Source organism: Zosterops lateralis (genome assembly GCF_965231275.1).
Source record: "Zosterops lateralis genome assembly, chromosome: 25".
Classification (NCBI taxonomy): Eukaryota; Metazoa; Chordata; class Aves; order Passeriformes; family Zosteropidae; genus Zosterops; species Zosterops lateralis.
In genome coordinates this window covers 4,573,145-4,587,963 of record NC_139785.1, presented here as the reverse complement: position 1 = coordinate 4,587,963, position 14,819 = coordinate 4,573,145, and positions in this window count along the sequence as shown.

Below are 14,819 nucleotides of genomic sequence, written 5' to 3'. Positions count from 1 at the left end.
AAACCCATCCTGCACCGTGGCCAGCACCACCACAGACCGGCTGCAGATCTGCCGCCGCTTCAAGAGCCACTTTCTGCATCCCAACCTCCCAACACAGCCCTGCCAACCTCTACCACCTGTTCTGCTCTGGCCTGCACCATCACAGCCAGGAAAGGCCCTGGCATGGTGAGGATCTTCGTGGGATTTGCAGCTCTGTGTCACAGCTGCCTGGATGCTGCTGCATCCCACACCGCTGCGCCGGGTAATGGCCATTGCAGCACCAAATTAACGGTGCATCTGCTCCTCGCTGCAGACGCCGCCGAGAGTGGGCTGTAATTTCGTCTCCGATCCCCCAAATAATGTTTGTTGTCGTGCTGTAATCTTGGCAATCAATGTAACAGCTGAACAGATCGTTTCGGCTGAAATATTTGCTAAACACGCGAAGACCTTGAAACCACACCTCAGCGTGTGCGCATTGTGTGCAGAATTACACGCTGAACTAAATGAGGGCTGGGTGGGGGGAGACATGGGGAGAGCTGCCAGCCAATTAAAACAGGAAAACAACGAGGAAAAAATACCAAAACGCCAAACCCTTGTGAGTTTATCTGCAGCACCTTTCACCAGCAACACCTTATTTCCTGTAAACCAGGCAAAACAAAGCTTTGAGGGCTCTTTGGAGCACTCCGCTGTCCAAGATGGATCAACTGAAATGTGTATGCAAGGCTCTCAGAAGTGGAATTTAATGGTCACAAAAATCAATTGGCCAAACCAGCTGCACGCATATTAACCTCCTGATGTCCCTCTCACTCAACGCTGCCTTCACTCAGCCAGCTATAAATAGGCTAAGCCACAAAATGTTTTTATTTAGGGAATTTAGCAAGAGCTGCTTTTTTGATTTCCGTGTTTAACCTGCTTGAAATGCCAGCCTGGGAAATGAAAGCAGCAGATTAGTGAAGACAAAGCCGCAGGTGACCAGGTTACACTCATGGCCGCACTATCAACCACCTGCACGTCCTTCTGCAAGTCATGGTACTGTGATATTTCCCTTTTTCCTCTTCAAGAGCTGTGTTTATTTGAAAATCAGCTTCCTGAAAGAAAGAATCTGACTTGGATACAACAGCTGGGCTGCAGGACCCCGACTGGAGCTGGGGTCCCCAGGCATTAACTTCACATTTACCTGAAATAACACAAGGTCTTTGGGGACAAGAAAGAAAAGTTGCTCTTTTTTCGAGCAAACTCTTGTGTTTCCAAGGTTTTGATTTCTCCTAGCACTGCAAAGCATTTGTATAAATTAGTGCAGACATCTGAGATACATCAAATTTGACAGGCCTGGGGCAAGTTCAAACTTCTGATCACAACATCCATCACAAGCACTGAGCTATTTATCAACAATTGATCAAAACAAAGAGGGAGAACAAAACCTTTCACTTCAGTAATTGATACCTAAGGACTGACAAGAGCAGGCCCACCACCTCCCCCTCAAGACTGCAGATTGCTTAGTTCACCCCCAAGATTAATTATTCCATTAAAACACCGCACCAAATGTGGACCTTCATGAGACCCAAACACCACAGAAGGAAAAAAAATCAACATCTTATGGACCTGCTCAGGCTCCACCTTTGACCCTGTAATTCGATCATGCAAAACCCCTGATGTCCTCAGTAAGAAATAGCTGGAAGAAGTTGGAAGAGCAGAGATGTTACTGATGGAAACAGGGTCTGGGATTCTGGATAAGAGGGGTCACTCTCTGCTCTGCCACAGCCTCCCAGGCTCCCTGGTCTCACCCCCAGTGGGGCTGGTATCTCTTTTAGGGGAAAGAAAGCACGTTTGCAAGTCTGGGGTGCCAAGATATGACAGCAAAATGGGCAAAATCCTTTCAACGAGACCCAAGCAGCCTTTTAATCCTCCAAGCAGCAGATCACAGCTGCTGAATCACAGCGCTCTTGACTGGGATTCAAAAGAGAGAATTTGGGGTCACTGGGCACCTCCATGGTGATGTGTCAGGCTCAATTCCTTGGCTGTGACATCCCGTCCGTTTCTAAACATCTCATTCAGTGGGGTTTCAACCATCTGCACTGCACAGGGACTCGTCTCCAGCCCGGGCTGCAAATTTGGCTTGGATAAAACTGGCAGGAGCCAAGGAGGGAAGCCAAGGGGACAATGGCCTGGGGCCAGGAGTGCCACACCAGCACAAGCAGCACCTCCACGGTGCTGTTATCCCAGGGATTGGGCCCTTCCCTCCCTAGAGGAAAGGAGGGAAACACTTTGCACGTCTTTATCACGCCACAGCCTCTAACCCAGCAGCGGGAGCCAGCCTGGCTTGCCCGGATCCCTCGTGGAGGACACGAGCCTGCCAACCTGCTGAGAAGCAAACGGCTGCCAGCACTGCCAGCCTTGGCAGCTCTCCCAAGGTGGAGGAGCAATGGGCTTTCCCTGGAGGCACCAGGCAGACAAAGCAAGCTCCTTGCTTCCTATGAGGCATGTGTGGCCCTTGCCAGGGGACACGTGTCCCCAGCAATTCCCTGTCAGGCCACAGGACTCCAAGGGAGTTGGGACAAAACCTCATTGCAACAAGGCTCCTCATGGAAGCCGTGTGTGCCAGCCATGGCAAGAAAATACATTGTTTTCTTTAAAAAAAGAGAAAAAAATAGCCATTTTCCACACATTTACTAATTGCTCATCAGATTATCTAATGAAGGTGTCACATGACTCCAAGAGAGCTGTGACAAACCTCATTGCAACAAGGCTCCTCATGGAAGCCGTGTGTGCCAACCATGGCAAGAAGAGACATTGCGTTCTCTTTTTTTAAAAAAGAAAGTAGCCATTTTCCACACATTTGCTAATTGCTCATCAGATTTTCTAATGAAGGCGTCACATAACTCCAAGAGAACTGTGGCAAAACCTCATTGCAACAAGGCTCCTCATGGAAGCCGCGTGTGCCAACCATGGCAAGGAAATACATTGTTTTCTTAAAAAAAAAAAAAAAAAAAAAAAAAAAAAAAAAAAAAAAAAGAGAGAGAAAAAAATAGCCATTTTTCTCACATTTGCTAATTACTCATCAGATTATCTAATGAAGGTGTCACATGACTCCAAGAGAACTGTGGCAAAACCTTATTGCAACAAGGCTCCTCATGGAAGTATGTGTGCCAACCACAGCAAAAAAAGACATTGCTTTCTCTTTTATTTTTTAAGAAAAAGTAGCCATTTTCCCCACATTTGCTAACTACTCATCAGATATTCTAATGAAGGTGCCACATGACTCCAATGGAGCTGTGACAAACCTCATTGCAACAAGGCTCCTCATGGAAGCCATGGGTGCCAGCCGTGGTAAGAAAATATATTGTTTTCTTTTAAAAAAAATAAAAATAGCCATTTCCCACACATTTGCTAATTACTCATCAGATTTTCTAATGAAGGTGCTGTGCTGGGTGCTGGGAGATGGAAGGATTTTCTGTTAAAATCAAACGGGGAGTAAGTGCGACGTTTACCAAGGGACAGGCAGCTTCAAAGCTTTCCCTTCCACTTAGATTTTAAGCACTTCTACAAAAGAACATTGATTTTGGGTTAAATTGACTGATTTTATTCATAGCTGGTTCGTATGGTGTATTCAAAAGACAAATTGTACGAGACTGCAAGCTATGGATCAGCTCTGATAATTCAGAGTCCCCTTTCCTTTTTTTTTTTTTTCTCTTTTTTTTTTTCCTTTTTTTTTTTTTTTTTTTTTTTTTTTTTTTTTTTTTCTAAATATTTTCCATGCTTATAATTTGCTATTATTTGGCCCCTGCCTGGACAGAAAAGGCATTTTCACAGTATGGGAGCCTGTCTTTGAAGGGAGGGTATTATATTTTAATGCCAATTACAAGAGAAGTAAGAATCAGACATCCCTGCAACCCTTTAGAGCTCCTGCACAGCAAATGGCCTATTTGGGGAGGGGATGTGTGTTTTGTTCAGAGACATTATATTTATGCAGAGAGTTTATTGACTCCAATTTAGTTGAAATATATAATAAACATGTGTATCAAGCACTAAACACTTGTGACAAAGATCAGCTCTAATCCCTCAGGTGCACTGCTGTAGCTGTTAAGAGAAGTGCTATATGAATACTCCTTAAATATATCACACACCAGGAATATTTAAGGCTGTTGCACATATTGGGCCTGAAGCAGCAGGTCTGGGACATGCAGGACAGGCAGGAGAAAGCATCAGATCCTGCCACTCCAGCACAGGTCACTGTAAATGTCCCAAAACATCATCCCAGGCTGACTTCAGCACATCCCTCCTCACACACAGCTGGCCAGCTGCAAACAGCTGGATGCAAACCCAAATCATGGTCTGTCTGAGGCTGGGTGGCTCAAGCACTGTGACTCTGTTTTCCCATAGAAATGAGATGTTGGAAGCCACTGGTGAGAGGAATTCTAGGGGGAATTGATTGCAAGTATATCTGAGGAATTAAGACATCAGCTGCTAAATTAATATCTGCATCATCACTCTTGGAATTACTGGAAAAGCCCCCCAAGGCCATCAGGTCTAATCTGTGCCCAATGCCCTCCTTGTCCCCAACCCAGAGCTCTGAGTGTCACATCCAGCCCTTCCTTGGGCACCTCCAGGGATGGGCACTCCAAACCTCCCTGGGCAGCCCCTGCCAAGGCCTGAGCACTCTTTCCATGGGGAAATTCCTGCTGATGTCCAATCTGAGCCTCCCCTGGCCCAGCCTGAGGCCGTTCCCTCTCCTCCTGTCCCTGTTCCCTGGGAGCAGAGCCCGACCCCCCCGGCTGTCCCCTCCTGTCAGGGACTTGTGCAGAGCCACAAGGTGCCCCCTGATTCCCCTTTTCTCCAGGTTGAGCCCCTTTCCATCTCCTCATCTGTTCCTCATAGGATCTCCAGACCCTTCCTTATTAACTTTGGTTCCATTCCACATTTTCTTGTAGCAGCAACACAAACCTAAAATGGCAAAAATCCTTCCATCCCCACATCATGAAAGGCTGCAAGATTCATTTTCTTAACTAGGAGGAAGAGAAACTTAACTATCAAAAATCTTTCTCTAGAAACCAAAAGTTTGGTGACCCCAAACAATTCTTGGGTTGAACCCACCGGATTGTTTCAGAAAGGGGAAGAATTGAACAACTTCAAAAGATGCTGAAACAGAAAAACATGCAGAGCATTCGGTTCAAAGGCCCATCACAGGGTTTCCTTCTGTTTTATTCAAACCCTTTGGGAATATATTTAAATAAATGAAATCTAAACAAAGCAGTGGTGTTTGCAGGGAATGGGGCTGAGCTTTCCACCCCTCCTTTTATTTTTTTTAAGGAATTTTTGTCATCCAGCAAATGAGCAGAAAAATGTGTTATTCACTGAGCTCTACTTAATGCACTGAATAGAAAATAATAAATAAATAAATAAAGAGTACAAGTGCATCAATCTGAACAGATAATGAGAGCCTGGTGGTGATGAACTTGAGGGATGCAGGACAAACCAGCACTGAGAATTGTGTGGGGACCAGGGCTCATTGTTGTGCCATGCACACGCTCCCCAGCAGATGCTGAGGAATTAGGGATGGCTCCTGCAGCTGTGGACAATCCAGAGGAACATTTCCAATGAGCCTGTTCATGTCACGCCCTGAACGTGGAGAGAAAGAGGGGGAGGAGGGCACAGACTGCAGAGCACCAGGTCAGGAGTGCTGCTCCTTCAGCTGGATTTTCTACTGATCTGGAATTAGTGAAGTAAATACCTTAAAAAACACCCAGACATCCCAAATCTCTCTGCATTTCAAGTACATTAAGATTGTCAGCACTCAACCACCACAACCACCCACCACACACAAAAACTACAACCCTTGAACAGGGAATGGGATTTGGACCAACCCAGGAGCATCCCTTCCTTTTTTCCCCAGAAGCCCAGATCACAAATCCAGCACCCTCCCTTCCCCAACAGCCAAAATCCCACCAATTTTTGCCATATCTTGGCAGGTGCTCTCTCTCAATTTGCAGCCTGGGATGGCAGAAAGCTCCTCTGTTATCATTTCAGGGCATCCGATGCTGCTAATTGATACACCGTAATACTCTCATTTACTCAGCAGCAAGCTGGAGCGTTGATAATTGATGGATTGGTTTGCCTTTGATGATCTGCAAAATTAAAAGCTCCAACTCTGCGAGATGCTGAGGATCCCACGTGAGAGCCTGCAAACTCTTGAGTCCCCACTGCAGCTGAGCAGAAAGGAAAGGCACTCAGGACCAGGCAGGGCTGGACCTTAATTCAACAGCCCCCATGACTTTGTGGAGCTGTATCTATTAATATGGATTTAATTGTGGGTTTGTATCTTATTACTGTCAAGCGAAATGAAATTAGGAGGAAGGAGATGCTGGTCCTCCAGGGAGCATCTGTATTTCCAGTCCCAGAGAGCTTTAACTTCTGGAAAAGGGTAAATAGACAATAAATGTCAATAAGACATCTTTTTTTCTGCTCTTTTTTCTTTAAAAAATACTTCCTGAAAAAACCCACAAAACCAAGGGGACTGCAGGCATGGAGCTGTGCACTCCTACCCAGTTCCATGATGCTTTTCTGAGAGGAGCTGCTTTATCCCAGCCCAGCTTCCCCAGGATACATCCTGGAGAACATCAAGCGCGGCACACACCAACCTGTGCCACAAACCAGTCGCTGAGTATTTTTTCTCCCATTGCATTCAGCAAACTGCATGGCTGGTTATGGAGGAAGGGGGGGAACGTCTGGCCACGCTGACATTAATCAAAACAGGATTTCTCAAAGGAGTTTTACAGATTCCTGACCCAGCATTGCACGGCACATTCGCGAGGTCAAGGAGACGTATGCTTGAAGGATGGCAGTTGCGCGGCTCCTCTCAGACTCAAAGTCAGTCAATCCATACTTTCCCTCGATACATTATTGCTTCCTCAGAACAACTCCCCCATTTGCAAATGATGATTAACGCTCTAATCTTGGCATAATTGCTCCTGCCTCTCAAACCACACCAAAAAAAGAAAGAGAAAGGGGAGGAGCGCTGAGGAGTCGACGTCCCACTGTCACGCCGCCGCTTCAGAGCCAGCTGTCCACGAGACAAGTCACGACAGCAGCGCTGTCCACCTGCTTGGGGACAATGTCACAGGAGCTGAGGAGGACACTGGCCATCTGCATATATTCCCCTCATTACTGTCTCTCCAGCTCAAGTCACCGTGGCTTATCGGGTTTTAAGACGCAGCAAGGTCATCGCTACCAAAGTTCTCCCGTTCACTTCCCAGAATTTGTTCTAGTTATTCCTATCTGGGTGCTGATATTATTGCCATTAAATTATGGTAATTTAAGCATCCTGCGTTCTGGGCAAAGCAGACAGAGATACCCAGTCAGGATTCCTGCCAGAAACACGGGCTGGCTGCACCTCCTGAGTATCTCTTAATTATCTCTTTCTCTTTCTGGTGGGGAAAGGTCTGAGCTCAGGTGAGTGCTCCCTGCTCTCTTCTATTTGATTCAATTCTCCGGCTCATGAAATATGCTCCCGCTTCCTTCGAAGGACAAATGAAATGAAACAGCCTCTTGGAAGGAGACAAACGACAGAGGATACGGGTGAAGACATAATTCAAGAGACTTTGGGAAAGTCGGGTGGTGATTTTGAAAGGTACTCAAGGAATTAATCCAGGAATGAAAGAAACAGAGAAGGAAGTCAATTAATTCACTGCAGCACTGCGTGGACCTCTGACTGGAAGTCAGCTGCAAAGACTGCCCAGGGAGGCTGAAAGGCACTACAGACACTGCATTTTTTAAAAAAGGGGGCTTAAAGGTGATTTTTCATGCACAGAGAGAGGATGTGGAGCTGGAATAGCACTAAGGAGGTGGGCAAGAGCCACCAGGATTCACCTTTTCTCCTCCCTTTGGTGAGCCCCACTGTGGCTCTGAAAGGAGGTGCATTTGGCAGCACCGTGTGCCCAACAGCAACCACAAAGGAGTGTCATGTGGCTTCAAGGACAGACAAAGCAGGAAAAAGGGATCTCTAGGAGGTAGGGAAGGACAGCTGGGCACTGAGCAGCACAGGTGATGCAGGGCTGACAGAGGAAGTCAAAAGGAATTTGGCAGAGAGGTGAGTGGACAGATGGAGTGTCCTCAGGGCAGCCAGGAGCAGCCACCACCCATGGAAAAGTCCTCCACAGGTATTAAGACCATCACTGGAGGAAGGAAACAGCAACACCTGGGGACAGCACCGGCCAACTTTTGTCCCTTGAGATCTCTGGAGATACCAGACTCTCTCTGGAGCCAGAACTGAGTCATCTCCAACAGCACAGACCAGCAACCAAACACAAAAACCCAGAAAGGTTTTGGTTGGGAGGGACCTTAAAAATCATCTCATTCCAATGCCCTACCACAAGCAGGGACACCTTCCACTAGAAGAAACAATTCCAAGGATGGGGCAGCCACAGCTTCTCTGGACACATTTTAGTGGATACTATTTTAACCACCCTCTGTTTGTTCTTTGAGGCTCTCCAGAGCCCCAGCAGGGACCAGGGGACGTCTCTCTAAAGCGCCGATGAAGCCGGAGGTAATTAAATACGAGGGCCCTCCCATTGTCAGCGTTGTGCCTCTGTTTTGGCAGCCAGCTCCAGCAGAGCAGAAGAGGGAAGATTTGATTTTAATCACACAGATTTCAGGTTTTATTTTGCTCATTAAAATTTCTGATAAGGATTTAGTCTGACATTATGCAGTATTTTGGAAGAGGATGTGTGGCAGTGGGGGGGATTGAAGCAAACCACGTCTCCTTGTGATGAGAAGATCTCTCTGCCTCCCCATGACAGACACAAGGATATGAGCAGGTGTTATTTCAAAGGGAAGGGATTTGGGGGGAAAGAGAGGAGCAGGAGGGACTCATCCACACCAAATCAAGGATCTAAGCCTTGGATTATGGAGAAAAAAGGTCCAAAGTCTGAGATTACAGAGCCCATTTCAGAGCCGCCTCCTGGAAGCCACAGATCGGTTACTCTCCTAATGCCTCTCCAGGGCCCATCAGAGGGAAGGAACATTTCCCCAGAACAGAACCAGAGATTTCCAGAGTGCCTCATCCTCCCCACATCCCTCCAGAAATGGCTCCAGAACAGGCTGGCACTCCCCACTCAGCTTTGTCCTGGCAAGGGGAAAAATGATGGAGTACAGGGAATGGAACTGTCACAATTTCTCTGCTTTCGGGTGCAGCATCAAACACTTTGGGGGAGAGGAAGGGTGACAGCTTGGACAGGGGAGGGAGCAATTCTTTTGTTTGCTTCTTGATTAGGATCCAGCAATTGCAGGCAATTTACCTCCTATTTCTTCAGCAGCTTTACACAAATACTACTTTAAGACCTAAGTGTTATTCACCAAGAACAAGAAGCCTGCATGAAGCCAAAGTCACCTGAGCAAGAAATAAATGAGTGAATGTGAGCTTCACCCGGGCCTGCTATTGCCAGACACTTGGATTTGTCCCCACAAAAGCATTTGGAAACAAGATGGATTTCTTTGTCCCCAGAGGATGTGTTGTTCTTTTAATAAGCCTTAAACCAAGCGAGTTGTGCAGCGTGAGTCGTGCAGAAGACGAGATGAGCTTTTAACTGCAGTTCCCTGGGTGCTCTCAGCCTGTGTACCCACCAGCTACAAGCCAGGCAGGAGATCTGGGGAATGAGCAGAAATCCGGGAAGCAGATGGAAAAAGAATCTATGAAATACCCAGTAATTCCCACCAAACCAAGGGCAGCCAGGATGACAACAGCAAGAAATGCCATGCCAAGTATTTCCAGGGTGTCTGAAGGGCTTGTGCCACCACAGAGGTTCCTGGTGCATTCAAACCTGCACCCAGAGCAAGAAAATTCCTCTGCAAGAGGGAATTCTATGGGTCAGCACTGCCAACCACCCCACTGAGGCAGCAGTTGGCACCAGTCCCCCCTTGAACTTCCCCTCGATGGGCCTCAGTTGTGTGCCAGGTGTTGCAATTAGAAGGCGAAGAAAAATAATGCAAATGACACCATTCATGTATTTTTAAATTCTTGTAATGGAAATCAGTCGCTGGGAATGAGCAGGGATGCACATCCTAAGTGCAGTGAAGTCCCAAGGGACCAGAAATCCATCCTGGGTGCCAGGGAGGGATTTGATTTACTGTGCCAGCCACAATACATGACTGCCTGGGGTTGGATCTGTCCTTCCCACCGTGGTCCCCAAATCCTCTCCCAGGAGAGACACAACACCCAAAGGAGCAGCAAAGGGCTCAAGCTCATTATTCTTTATGGTCCCATCCATCAGGTGGCCCCTGGGGTTCTTCAAGCCCCTCTGGTATCCATTAAAGGAATCAGTTCTGAGTTAAAAATCAATTAAAAGGCTTGGGTTGAGCCCTGCCCTGCCCCTGCAGTCCTGGCACACTGTGGGGGGTAAAAACAGGGAAAAAAGCTATTTGCATCCATGGAGTGCTGAGCAGGACCCCTGAGTCACCTCCCTCAGCAGTGAGGGCACCTCTTCTCAGGTGTTGCAACTCATTTATTAGATCTCTCCTCTCTTTTCTCCTCCACTTTTCACTGCCTTTATTATATCTTTTTTTTTCCCCAACCAAAGGGAAAAGGAAGAAAAGGAAATCTCTCCACCACAATAGTGTGTCAGGCTCCTATCATTTTCAAACCCTCCTCTCCCCTTCCTTTCAACTCTCCTTACTTAGCAGAGAATTTTTCTTCATTAAAATTAAGCCTCATTTCAGGCTCATCTTCTTTTCTCCCTCTCCTTTTCTCCAAATTGAATGAAACGTGATCTCCATCAACCTGGCCTCCCCTCCCTCTTCTCTCGCTTTCAGAACCAGGCCTTCCTCACCATGAGAGTAAAAAAAAAAATTACCCAACCATCCATCCATCCATCCTCCTCATCCTCTCCTCTTGCTGCTGCAGGAAATCAGCCTCACTGAAGGCGACTGTCACTGCCAGGAGCTGCACGATTCCCCCGCTGCCCTCTCCCCCCCAACACATCCCACTTTCAGCTCATTCTCTTTAATTGGGAAGTATTTTCTCCCACATAATGGAATGAGACCTTCTCCTCTCATTTTCTCATCGGCAGTTTTTTTAGTTTTTTTTTTACCTGCCTTAATAATCCTGCAGCTCCCCTGGCAAGCAGCAGGAAGGGGCTGGGGGGACCCTCCCATTAATCCACACCCTGCCAGAGACGCTGAGCGGCTCAGCCCACGCAAGCCTTGGCATCCTCTTGTAGGAGAAGCAGACAGATGGCTTTAGCAGGGCTTTCCCCTCCCCTCCAGGTTTCCAGTAACCTGTGGCACCACTGGATGGTCAACAACTGCTTCAAAGACACCTTGGAGATGACACCAGGCACAATCTGCACATCCAGCCTGACCAGAGACCCGCCTTGGCTCCGTGACCAGTGCTCAGCAGGGACAACCCCATCCCCTTTCCCAATTTCTCCCACCTTTGTTGTTCTTCCCTCCATCCTTTTTCTCAATGCTGCTTTCTCCTCCTCACTCCAGCTTTTTCTCCACCAAAAAATAATGTATTTAACATCCTCTGATGCTCAAGGCCAGCGGGCTCGTTAGCTCTGCTACACCTGGATCAGGATCTGGAGACAAATTGCTGCTTCATTATAGGAGCTGAGGCTCTAATCCATTTTTTTTTTTTTTCAGGCTGTTTAACTTGTAAGGACAACAGATGGATACAGGGCTGTATAATGCAGACTCCTTAAGATCCATCACACAGTCTTGGAAGTGCAAAAACACAAGGCTGAGGAATGTGAAACCAGAGCAGATCTTAGAGCGGTCACCTCAAATCAGGCACAAAGAGAAAATGTGCCAAGACTGGAACTGGACTGAAACTGCCAACTTGTATTGCTGAAGATTAAAGGAAAACCAAACTTTTCCCCTCCACATCCCACAAAGTCATTTAAGTTTTTTCACTTTTGTCTCTCCAGTGAAAAAGAACAAGGAAAAAGTTCAGTAAAAAATTAGCTAAGAAATGAACCTACTCCTACTTTACTTTTGAACGGATGATGTGAAAGAGCCACAGCCTGAAAACCTCAGGTTTCACTTTGGGATTTTACAGAAAGGAAAACTTTGACCTACCAAAAGACCTCCTGCAAATATTTTGAAAGAGAAAACATCCAGCACCATCCTCCTTTCAGCATCTCAGGCAAGAGCTGAACTCACCTGCAGAGATCTCAGGCAGTGCAGGAGGCTCTCAGAGCTCCTTACCCCCTGCCCAGATGTGCAGCACATCTGCTGACCCTGCCAAAGCAGCTGTTTGCTTTCTGTCCTGCAGAGCTCCAGAGACCCAGAGGTGCTGTCCCAGTGCTTGGATCCACCAGAAGTGCACACAGGCACCGACAGGTGGGTTTGGCACCTACAGGGAGCAGTGCCCGTCCTCACCAAAATCCAGCTTGTTGCCCCTGATTTTCTTGCTTTCAAGTGTTTGAACCTTTGCAGCCTGATTCTCAGGCTGCTTCACGTAAACAATATTGCATTCTTAGAATTTATCAGTATGTTTTGCATAGTTGTTCTCTGAGAGAGAATGTGACTGATGGTCACAGTGACCAATGGAGTCAGGAGGTTGTGACCTCCTTGGGCCAATCTTGGCCCACTGTACAAAATGTATATAAGCTATTGGAGTCAGATAATAAAGAGCCTTCCATGTTTGGCCCTGCTGCTGCCTGCTGTCCCCTGTGAGGGTCCACACCCACATCACAACTTGTTACCCCTCTAAGGGCAGGGGTAACACAGCTCTCCCCAGGCTCTGCTCAGCCAGAACACAGCAGAGAACAGCAGCACATGCTGGGAACACCCTCTCCCTACTAAACTGGGGAGAGGTGCCACGGAGGTTGGCTGAATCTCTGAATCATTGGCTGTGGAGAGGCGTTTTCACTCCTCCGAGGCTTTAACTGCTCCTCCCTCCCGGCAGCAGCAGGTGCCTGGGAGCACCCATGGAATCCCATGGTGTGGAATCCCATGGTATGGAATTCCATGGTTTCCCCATGGAATGTGTTGTTTAGGGCTGTGAATTTCTCAGGTCTTTAATCACCTCGCAGGGGATGCTGAACTGAGGAGCCTGGCATTTACCCTGGCACCGCCTGATCCTCCCGAAGGAGCCTCTGCTCCAGCCAAGCCCGGAGCTGCCAAAGCAAACCGGTGCCTGGCCTCGGGGCAATTCCCTCCTCTCCCTGGAACACATCCCAGGGACGTTTTCATCCTCAGGGTACCGGAAGACTCAGAAATCACAGAGCTCATGCAGGGATGGGCAACCATCCTTCCCAAAGCCAGCAAAGCCCCCAGGAACACTCAGCTTTGCAGAGGAAACCTTGGACGGCTGCCACAACACGCTCGCCACTGGTTTAGGGATTTGCTGGGACAATGGCAGGACAGCAACTCCTACCCAGGGGCAGGAGGATGAATAGGCACAAGAATCCCTATTTAACACACACAATAGCCCAGCCCGGCTGCCCGTGTAGGTTCACCCGGCGTTTGTTCACGTTTTCTGGCTCCTTGGACTCTCTCCTGGTCCCTCCCAGAGCTCGGAGGCAGTAACTTGCCTTCTTATCTGACCCAGAAGGACAGCCAGCTGTCAGCACACAAACACGGCCTTTGTTTATCCTGAAATGAAAGCTCAGTTAATTAAAACCAGAAATCACTTTCTCTTATCTGCAGCCTCTGGCCCCTGTGGCAGGCAGGAGGCTCCGGGGCCAGGCTCATGCCCCAGGCCACTGACAACAGCCCCCACACAGAGCCCCAAACTCCTTGACAGCACCTGTTGCATCCTCCTTCGAGATTCATTCATGGGGAATGGGAATTTGTAAGGCAGCAAGAGGTTCTGTTCCCAGACAGGTTAATGCCACTCAGCACTGCCCCATCCCCTGACCACGGAGCTGCAGAGCCCTTGGCTGGTGTGCAACGAGCTGAAGGGTCTCAGGGCTCTGGGTTTGGAGTCTTGGGGTGACCAGGTCCATTGTGCTGTCACAAATGTCCCCTCACGGCCCAGCCCAGCATTTTTTTCAGCCCCAGGCAGAGATTTTACCATCCTTCTCCCAGCAGCTCCAGAGGGGTCACCAGAGGGATCAGCCTGGCTGGAGCTCCCAGGCAGGGGGTGCTGCCCACAGCCAGGCCCATTCCCAGCCCCACAGCCAGCCCCACTGCCAGCCCCACAACCAGCCCCACAGTCAGCCCCATTCTCAATCCCACTCTCAGCCCCACAGCCAGCCTCACTCTCAGCCCCACTCCCAGCTCCACAGACAGTCCCACAGCCAGCCCTAGTGTCAGCCCCACAGCCAGCCCCACTCCCAGTCCCATTCCCAGCCCCATTCCCAGCCCCACTCCCAGCCCCATTCTCAGCCCCATTCCCAGCCCCATTCCCAGCCCCACTCCCAGCCCCACTCCCAGCAGGGCTCTGGGTGTGCAGGAAGCCCTCGCCAGCAGCAATCATGGTTATGCAAGGCAGGAGCTTGACAGAGTGCCAGTTCTGCATGCTGAAAATTGAAAGCGATCAACTTCCACCTTGTGTGTAAGGCAGAGAAAATCACATTCAACTCATTGAGAGGCTTCAACAGCAGAAAGATTGATCAACTTGATGAGAAGTGACTCTCTCTGTCTGCCATCCTCCTTCCCCCCCACACTCCTCTCCTGTTGATCCCAATTTCAGCACAAACAAGGGAGCCAAGGGCCCGAAAAGGAGCCCAGGTGCTGCTGGCTGGGTCAGATGTATGGAATAAATTCTTCCCTGTGAAGGGAAGGATGCCCAGAGAAGCTGTGGCTGCCCCATGCCTGGAAGTGTCCAAGGCCAGGTTGGACAAGGCTTGGAGCACCCTGGGATAATGGAAGGTGTCCCTGTGGATGGCTGGGGTTGGAATGGC